We start from the raw sequence: 10,358 nt of genomic DNA on the forward strand, positions 1-10,358 counted from the left end.
CCAAGCAGCCCCCCTCCTTATATACCCCGCCTTGCCCCCTCCCCTCACCCCGAGCCCCGCCTCGACCCGCACCCGTCGCCGCCGCCGGAGTCCGGAGGAGCCGCCGCCCCGTTCGCCGAACCCCGCCGCCGACGCCGCCCCTCGCCGCCCCAAGGCCCGCCCAAGCCCCGCCGCACCCCGCCGCCCTCGCCGAGCCCCCGCCGGAGCGCGCCGACCCCGCCGGAGCTCCGTTCCGACGAGGTACCGACTCGCCGCCGTTTGCCGGTTTTTTTTAAAAAAAAACCGTTCATTTTTTTAAAACCCTAGATCGGTTTATTTCTTCGGTTTTATTATTTAGTGAACGTTCACCGACCCGTTCGTTTTAACGAACGCGTTTGTCGGATTTTCTCTGTTAACGAACGTCCGTTCTTTAACCGTTCGTCAGTTTTCTTTTTCGTCAGATTTTTTTCGCGATTATCCAGATCTCGATTTCTGATCGGATCTTCGTTTCTGTTTAACTTTTCGCTCGTTTATCGGAATCAGGCGATTCAAGCGCCTAGAGTTTCGTCTCGAAATTCTCTTTCCGTTTAACCTACTCAAACAAGTTTTTGTTACTGTAAAATTTTGACCTAGATCCAGATTAGTAAACGAAGCTTGTTTCTTTCGCCGTTTGACTTTCGTTGCTTCGTTCGAGTTGATTCTTTTTGCAAACCGGAGTTCTTAAGTTGAACTTTCTGGTTGGATCTTTCATTCAAGTTTTACCTGTGCATTAGATGAGTACTTATTGTTTGCTTGTTTGTTTGCGATAGAGTACCCGGAGTGTGCCGCTTGTTACTTCGAATCGCTAGGTTTCGCGGATCATCAGCAAGGCAAGTAACACTTTGATCGTACTTTTCCATACCCAGTTTTTATTGCATTAGATCAATCCTCAAACATTGCATGGTTAGGATCTAATTAAATTGTGGGTATTGGGATGTAGTTGAGGTAGTACCTATTACCTGTTATTTATCAAACCCTTGGGAGTTACTTCTACGTTGCTATTATATTGCCATGCTATGCTCGTATATGTGGATTGGGTTTGAGTGATATTCATGACAGATGTAAGATTGTTAATAATGGTTTACTTAAGGTGGCAACTAAAACTCACATATGGGTGGATTGAGGCACCTAGAGAACCCAGTGTTGTCTGTTTGTATAAGGACCGCCACCCAGGCTCAAAGGGATCATAAGATTATTCATGCTGGAAACTTCCGTGTGCAGCCACAAGCTATTATGCGCTCTAGCATAGTTGAGTAGGTTACATGATCTCTTGAAGTGGTGGGCTAGCGGATGTAGGGGAAAGTAGGTGTAACTGTCCATCCGGAGTAAAGAGTGATTGTTTCTGAAAAACTTTGTCTCGGTCATCCGTTTCTCAAACATCATGTAGTGCGAGAACCAAGCGGAGGCGATCGAGTCTTGTGGGGAAAAGTGCGCAAACCTCTGCAGAGTGTACAAACTAATCATGATTAGCCGTGTCCCCGGTTATGGACAACTTGAGTATCTAGTACCTGGATTATCATGTGAATCTCATCATCATGTTACTTTAATTAATTTTGTTGGGTTAATGATGACACTTAATTGGGATTGAGATGCTGTCAACCATCTCAATGTTTAACAACCACCATGATAGTTAAATAAAATTTATTCCTTTGCAGTAGGAAAAAATTGGCTTTTCGCAAAAACTTTAACCATAGAGCTTTCCACCAGCCAAATATGCATGTAGTATAGCATTATTATGTTCATTTCTCTATGTGTTATTTTGCCAGCATATTCCATGTGCTGACCCGTTTTCGGGCTGCAACGTTTTATGTTGCAGACTTTTCAGACGATGAGTAAGGTGCCTTAGGTCGTGGTCTTATACTCAGTGATGCCGCTGGAGTTGATGGACTCACTTATCTTCCAAGTCTTCCGCTGTTATCGTTTTTAGATGGCCTTAAGCCATATTTATCATACTTATTCTCTTTGGAGATATTCGACGTAATAAGTGTGTGATCGCTACTCTGTTATAAATCCTCCATTTGTACTGTGCGTGTAAGCATTACTGATCCAGGGATGACACTGGTGCACAGCAGCACAGACTATTTGAGGTCTGGTCGCTACAGCTAGTTCCCTCCCACCTCTTCGACGCATACTATATACCACCATAACACAAAAAAAAAGATTATACCTTGCTGGTCAAATTAACCTCACTGCCGGCTGTTCGTCAAAGTGATGGACGACGACCTCGCGGGCCCACAGAAAGTGTACACGCGAGTATCGAGTGTCGTTTAGGACAACCATCGACTGCATGTGGCCAAAACATTTATGTATGAAAGGGTTGTGTAATGTTTTCAATAACGATTTCACGACTCCGATGTGGCACCAGCCTGCCTAACAAAACGGCCAACCCACACAGTGGCTCACAACTCGTAGTGTCCTGCGAACCACCCGCCACCCCAGACGCACACACCCACACACACACCGCGAATCCACCGCAACTACGATGCATGTTAAATTAATTATCCCGCGGTGAACATACATGTTACCAAAGGAGGGACGTTTTAATTTCAAAAAATTCACAGAGATCATTAAGACGTTTTAGTACATTGATTGACTTTCTATGGGTATAATGTGCAAAAATCAAATTTGAGCTACATGCACACGTGACAGTGCACCTAAATGGATTGCAAAAAACACATGTGTCTCACTGGGTGCATGTTTACTCCACGTGCAACAAATTTCAAACATTGAGAATCTTGATTTTTAAATTCTAGTATATCCAAACCTTATTAGAAGTTCATGAAACTTATCGTGTTGTCATATGGACACCAATACAAAGTGGCATTGTACTTTTTTTTGTCAAATTTGAGACCAGTTTTGATGTAATCTTTATCTAATTACAGACGGGATATTATTAATAATTGGGAACCAATATCCCAAACGGATTATTTATTCGAACCTTGAGCATTAGACCAACAATGGATACGTTCCATGCTTCGGTTAAGCAATAAAGCGGCAGCATTAATCATCCAAATAGAAAAACAATATACGTGCCGCCACGCGACCCGTGTGGCGTGCGAGCAGGCGTGAGTTGACGGGACGCATGCGAGTAGTCCGCCGTGCAGGCAGACGGGGAGGCATGCGTGCAGGTGTGTGAATTGACGGAGGCGTGCTCGCTGCGCAGTGTCATCTGGAGGCATGCGAGTAGCTGTGTGAAACTTTGGTAGCCATGCTAGCAGTTCGGTGCGCAGGCTCACCGGGAGGCGAGCCAACGGTTTGACCGCTGCCCGCCTCTCTCCCACAAATCCCACTACTCCATATTAATGGCGCACCCGAGCGGCCGCACCCCCATCCTCGCTACACACACACAATCCTCTCTCTCTGCTTGCAACCTCGACGCCGCTCTCAGTCCTCAAAGCCGTCAGTGTATGAGGATGCCGCCGAAGCGCCCATCGGAGGGAGTGGCGACGCCGGGGCTGCTAAAGCACCGAAGCACGGCGTGGAGATGGAGACAGAGATTGCCGTCACCGCCGGCAACTTATGGCTGCACCCTGACATCGTCGACGACGTCGAGCTTCCACAGCCGGAGGCGGAGTTCCACACCAACTCCGACGACCACTCCGACAACTACTCCGGCGACGACTCCGACGACGGTGGACACCTGGTTAGTCATCTCTACCCATTTATGTGTCAATAGATCATAGGGTTTCTCTGGTTACTCCTGCCTCCCCCTTTTTGGAATAGAAATCCTGTGGTTATGTTCTCCGAATCCATGAAATCTGAGTAAGTTTCGTTAGATCCGTGCAGTGTATTGATTGTTTGAATGGTACAGGTGATAAGTGATTAGTTGTTTCATCTGTGCAAATGATTTCTGCTAGTAATCCGACTAGGGTTAGTGTTCGTGCTAATAATTCCTAGCCAGGACTTGACAATTGATTTTGAATGACCTACATATGTTTGTGCCGTTATTTTCTTCAAGATTGGTCTGTACATAGACAACTGTGCTTAAAAATCAAACCATAATATCTGAATATGTATAAATAAATAGCCATAAATTCCTAATCCTACTTCACAGCATGTAATCAGTGATTTGATGCCAGATTTTTTTTACTATATGTATAGGTGTTGTCTGACAATGTGGACAGCAAGGATGAAGATGCCCAGAGGAGGTACAAGAGGCGAATCCTGAGGGAGCTTTATGCGGGAATGCATAGCAGGCGTATTAGGACCTGGAATGAGGGCTATGGATGCCCATTTTGCAACCACAAGATTCATGACGCGTATCTAAGTGTTCTTGCGCATGCAAGAGGACGGGCCGTTGGCTCCTTCAAGCAGAAGTATTCTCGCAGGGTGGCGCACGACACGTACGCCGAGTACCTGGAGAAGCTTCAGGATCGTGCCGGCCGCATGTGAGATGAGATGTGGGATGGATCAAACTATGTACGCTTGAGTATGCTTAATGACGGTTGAACTATGTACTTATGGTTGAACTATGCTTATGTACGTGTACGCTTATTATCTATCTCTGAGTATGTTAAATATTTCGCCAAATTTTGGTAAAAATTACAACGAGGGACCAATAAACTAGGACGGAGGTAGTACGCCAATCACACACGGTTCCCAAAATTGGAACCGTGTGCAATGACTATCATTTTGCCTGCTGCGTCAATCACACATGATTTGCTCTAGCTAACCGTCGCCCCCAAAATTCTTTGTGGGACAGAAAACCCTCACCACCCACTTCAAAAAAGAAAACCCTCACCATCCCCATGTCACAAAAACCCTCACCCCACCCGCCACCCACCTCGGCCCCTCCTGTACATTCCCCATTCACACCTGCACAACCTCCTCCGTGTCTATGCCATGGCACCGCCTATCGCAGCGGTAAACACTTAGCTCACCACCTGCCGCCGCCAGGCTGCCGGCAAAGCCCACCACATTTCGCCACTTCCGCTTGCCGCCGCCTATCACATCGACTTTCTCGATGCTGCTCGGTTGGGGAATCTGCCGTACTGAGGGTTCTTTCTCATGGACGAAAGGGTAACTAATTTAACAAGATATTATCTCATCTCTTATCCCAGTTCATCTGCCTCCTTTAATCACCCGGCGGAAATCGTCGTGAATTCATTTTTATTCAAGCTGATTTGAGGGTTTTCTTTCATTCATAGAATGTACAGTGTGCCGATACTTCAGGACTTGGCGACCGCCGCCAGAGATTCCATCTCATCATACCAGATAACTTGAGGACACGCACGGTATGTTCAATCTCACCCTAAATCAGTTGGCATGGCCTACTTTCCTGAACATATTCTAAATATTGCTACATTTGGATAAAAGGTGCCACATGCACCATATACGTCAAAGGGGATTTTCCCCTCTTATTTCTATATTAGGCAAATTAATGATGTATTATTCTTTCAATTACTCTCATATTTCCATGAAATCATGTTTACCCTATCTGTTGAATTATAGACTTTTGTCCTTCGATTTCAACTGTTGTACAGTTCTTTCAATTTGGGCCCATATTTGCATGTTACCATATTTTCTTTAACAACCCTACCATTTTCTGTAGGGCATCCCTTGCTATGCAACAGATTATGTAGTGCACAATTTTTCCCTTTACATACATCAAGGCTCCACGAATGTCATATTACGCACATACCATGGATTTACAATCGTTGCTACTTTAAGACTTGATGAACGTTGACTCCTATTTTGGCATTGGCTTTTGGAATGAAATTGAAAAGTTTTATGTACTGAAAGCTGGCACTAAAATTGCACTGCACATAGAAGGGCCTGGTCATGAGATATATGCTAACTTCCCCGACAAAATCATCCATCCAGACTTTGTTCGAAGTAAGTTTTCTTTTCAACTATCTGCATATGTTGACTTACCCAGCAATGTCAAATGAATTGTGTAGTATTTAAGCAACCAATTGTTATTCCCTTATCTTACTATATTCCTACCTAATAACTTCTAGTTACCAATACACTTTTCTATTTCCCTGTTTTAACTAAATATTCCCTGTACTCCCATTTCTATCAGAAAGCACCGCTGACAAGGAGACTCCGGAGCTGGAGAACGGGGCTGCCAACAAGCGAAGGCGGGGCGAGCTAGAACCGCAAGCGACTCCAGCAGGCCTAGACTTAATCAGCAGCCTCCCCGATGATATGTTGAGAGTCATCATCTCCCTCCTTCCAATCAAATATGGGGCGTGGACAACCCTCCTTTCCTGGTGGTGGCGCCCCTATGGAACTCCAGCCCTCTCGACCTCATCGACACCCACGAGCTCTGCTATGGCTATCGCAAAAGCTTGGGTGCGTTCTCCAAGATCCTCGGCAGTCACCTTGGCCCAACCAAAGGCCTTAGAATCAGCAAGTTCCATTCCAACGGCAAGGACCGAGCCAAGCTTGACGACTGGTTCCGATCCCCCGCCCTAGATCAGCTCGAGGACCTCACTTTTGATGATGGGCATATGCGGTCGCTGCCAACGTCCGCACTCCGCCTCGTGCCCACGCTGCGCGTCGCCAAGTTCAGGAACTGCCATTTCCCGCCCCTTAATGATGCGCCTGCTCTTATTCTACCACGAATGAAGCACCTCGAGCTCGTCGCCGTCTGCCTCTCAAAGGGTGACATGGAGCGCCTGCTCCGTGGCTGTACTGCACTTGAGTACCTTCGTCTTCAGGCGATCAATGGGTTGAGTACCTTCCACATCAACTCCATGACTCTCAGACTATTTATGTGTGTTGCTGGTGCGGTAAGAAGACATCACAAAAGGTGGACCACTGTATGGTCATCCAGGACACACGGTAGGAAGACATCAATGGGTTGTTCGTCTGTCATTCAGAAAATGATTCCGACAAGCTTGACCCCGAAACTGCGCACAGTGAAGGACATGGCACTAGAATCTATCGGGCCCGACCTAGAGCAAGTTGTCAGTTTCCTGAGATGCTTTCCATGCCTGGAGAAGCTATATACCGAGGTGATGTTCCTTTCCTGTTAAATGTTAACCATAAGGGAGTTCAATTTGTGACACCGTTTTCCAAGTTTACAATGACAATGTACTACTATTTCTGAAGGTTCTTTTGGAGGATTTCAGTACATACATCCCCGCCATATTGGTTGCTTGATCGATATGGTTACATTCAATAAGCATTTCTCCTTTGGATTCATCTGTACTAGTTTTCTTAGGGAACTTTTCATCCACTCCAACCTCTTGTGAAGAAGGCTACATTTTTCTAGAATGTAATCAAATGCCCATGTTAATCATGTCAGACCGAAGATGGCATGTTAGTGCATTTTACAAATCCTGCAAACCAAATAGCTAGGCCTGTAGTAATGTTCAAAACTGCATGTAGGCACTAACATGTTTTCTTCTTTTGCAGATAAGATTGGGCCCAGTGGTGGATAATGTGATACAATATAACAATCATGTCGAATGCCTAGATCTGCATCTCTCAGAAATTACATTGAACTCCTACCGAGGGACCTTACCAGAGATTATATTCGCCAGGTTCTTTGTTCTCAGAGCAAGGGTGCTGAAGGAAATGAGGTTTGCCCTACATTTATTTCGCAAAAATGAATGGTCTGTTGATCAGCGCCGGCGCCTGCGGCAGATTGGAGTAGGCTACAAAAATGCTGAATTTCATTTTGGAACTTCAGATGACAGAGTAATCGGAAGTCATCGGGCCAACCCCATACATGACTTCTCACTGGCTGACCCCTTTGCAAAAATTGTGAGGTTTTGAAACCAGACTTAGAAGCGGTGATATTAGTTTGAACCTCTCTGATATCCATGTTCAGCGCACCAGCGCGAGCGTTTGCAGCTGATGAGCTGAATTTCATTTCTAATATTAGTTTGAACCTTGTAATCTTTGAATTTGAGCCATATAACTCTGGAATTTGAACCTTGTAACATTTCGAGCTTTTGTGGTACAATCATTGAAATGGCATCGTATGAGACTCGTATATTGCTAGCACTATTTTGACCTTAATATGCAATGGTCTTATATTTTATTAACCATTCTCGAATCAGTTTACCTTGTCGATCTCATAGCACACGATCTGTATAGCTAACTCGATTGCGATCTTCGACAATATTGCACACAGTTGGTTTCTTCCACCGTGTGCACTGTAGAGTGCAGAATTAATTATCGCACTCGAGTGTCCATCATCACCCTTCTGTGTAACTTTGACCTCATCACCCAAGGGTAAACTTATGACCGAAGTCATTCCACACACTTCGTTTTTACAAAGCTTTTTGCCAATAAACGCCCATGATTTGTCCCTCTTGTAGCCGACGCGTGGCCATACTAGCTGGGCGGGAAGCTTGCGCGGTAAACAGCGCGGTAGCGCAGGAATAGGCTCTTCGAGCCCACACCTGGGGTACGGTGTTGTCAAGCGTGCACTGGATTCTGGAATCCTCCGCTATGAACGTCGTGACAAGACGTGACGATTACAGGCCGGCCGGCCCCCATTTATTACAGCAGCCATTTAACCTACCCTTGTGTCTCTTCAACCTTTCGATCGTGCCCCACCATTGCAAGAAGTACACCCACCACAAGAAATTCTTAGAGGGTATCCTGCGCGGCTCCAATGGCGCTCCGAGCGGCTGCCGACGACGAGCAGCAGTTCACCATGGGTGCCGTGGTGGACACACATAGAAGGTTCACGGACCTCTCGGTGATGTACACAAATGACCCGGTCTGGGCGGAGCACTCCATCCACATCATGGAGCTGTTGCTTGCCGAGGAGAAGTACAAGGTGGTCGGGTTCGACCTCGAGTACACCCGCGCTCGTGCCGGGTCTCGTCCCAAGGTCGCCGTCGCCCAGATGTGCGTGCACCACCACGTCCTCGTCTACCACTACTGCCTGACCACAAGGCCTTGCGAGCGTTTTGCCAGGTTTGTCAACAACCCCCACTACATGTTCGCTACGTGGACATCACCAACGATATAAAGGCGCTCGAGAATTCGGGCATCGCCTGCCAGAATCTTATTGACATCCAGGGCGAATACAAGATCAGGGGTAGCAAGGAGCATGAGGAGGACTCACTGGTTCACCTCGCCGAGGCCTTCATCGACCCCTACTATAGAGACATGAAGGATTCATGCAACAGGGACAAGCCTGCCTGGCACTCGGCTTGGATGGAGAAACTCGACAAAGCTCACGTCGTGTACGCGGCCAAGGAGGCGTACACGAGCTACGACATGTATAGGCAGATCGTTGACATGAGGAAGTCCCTCCTTCCCCAAAACGGCCTGGGATCCAGCCGGAAGCAGAGCAATGGCAAGCGTCGTCGCAACAATAAGTAGATGATTAGATCCTGGTTTCTCCTACTTTAGTATGCATGTAATTGCTTTCTTTGGTGTGTGAAAATGTTATGTGTGTAGTCACTTGTGTAATTGTATGCTTAATTTGGTTATGCAATGCTGTCTTTTTAAGTATATATGTTGATGTTATAGACAGAGCATAGATGTTGTGCGGACAAAGAAAATCACATCGCACACAGACTAAACAATGGAACCCGTCGGTGATGTTTTCATCAATCACTCACAATTGTATACCAACAATTGTTTGCTCACAACACACACGGCTTGTTAGCAGTAATCGTCTGTGCTGTTATCGGTCTTCGCACACATTCTCTGATTACAGACATGTTTGCCTCGTATCACACACATCTTGTTCATTTGAACCGTTTCTGTTCTCATGTCTCAACGCAAACAGTTCATCCGAGTGAACCGCATGCCGTATATCACACACACCTTTGATCTGGCTGACCATTTCTTTTGTGTTGCCTAATCACAAACAGTTCATCCGAGTGAACCGTATGCTGTGTATCACACATGCCTCCATCTGGCTGCCCGTTTCTTTTGTTCCTCCTCATCACAAACAGTTCATTGAACTGAACCGTATGCCCTTCATAGCACACGCAACTAAAACCTGAACCGTGTTTGATGCATCCGTCATCGCAAACGTTTTACACATTTCTGACGGTTTTCATACAGCACCGTTTGCGATTATGGCATCGCACACAGTTTCTTGAAGTGTCTCTGATCGTAGTGTCGCGTTAGCAGCATCCTGCAGTAGTGTACCAGTTTCCTGTTTGGTGCTAAAGAGGCAGGCGCAGGCGAGGAGTCCCGAGGCATCAGGCAAAGGTTTCCATATCAGTGCAACAAGACCAGGACCAGCAAGACGGCAGGACGGAGGTCACAGCGGTGCCCATGGCAGCGTCACCACTAGAGCCTTTGGCAGGTTAAGACCACCTTTTGTTAGGAAAGCTTGTACTAGTTGTCCCCCTTCAAACTTGTCCGTTGTGGGATCCCTTCCCGCCTAATATTTGGGAAGAGGACCCGGGCCT

Source organism: Aegilops tauschii, chromosome 4 (genome assembly GCF_002575655.3).
Source record: "Aegilops tauschii subsp. strangulata cultivar AL8/78 chromosome 4, Aet v6.0, whole genome shotgun sequence".
Classification (NCBI taxonomy): Eukaryota; Viridiplantae; Streptophyta; class Magnoliopsida; order Poales; family Poaceae; genus Aegilops; species Aegilops tauschii.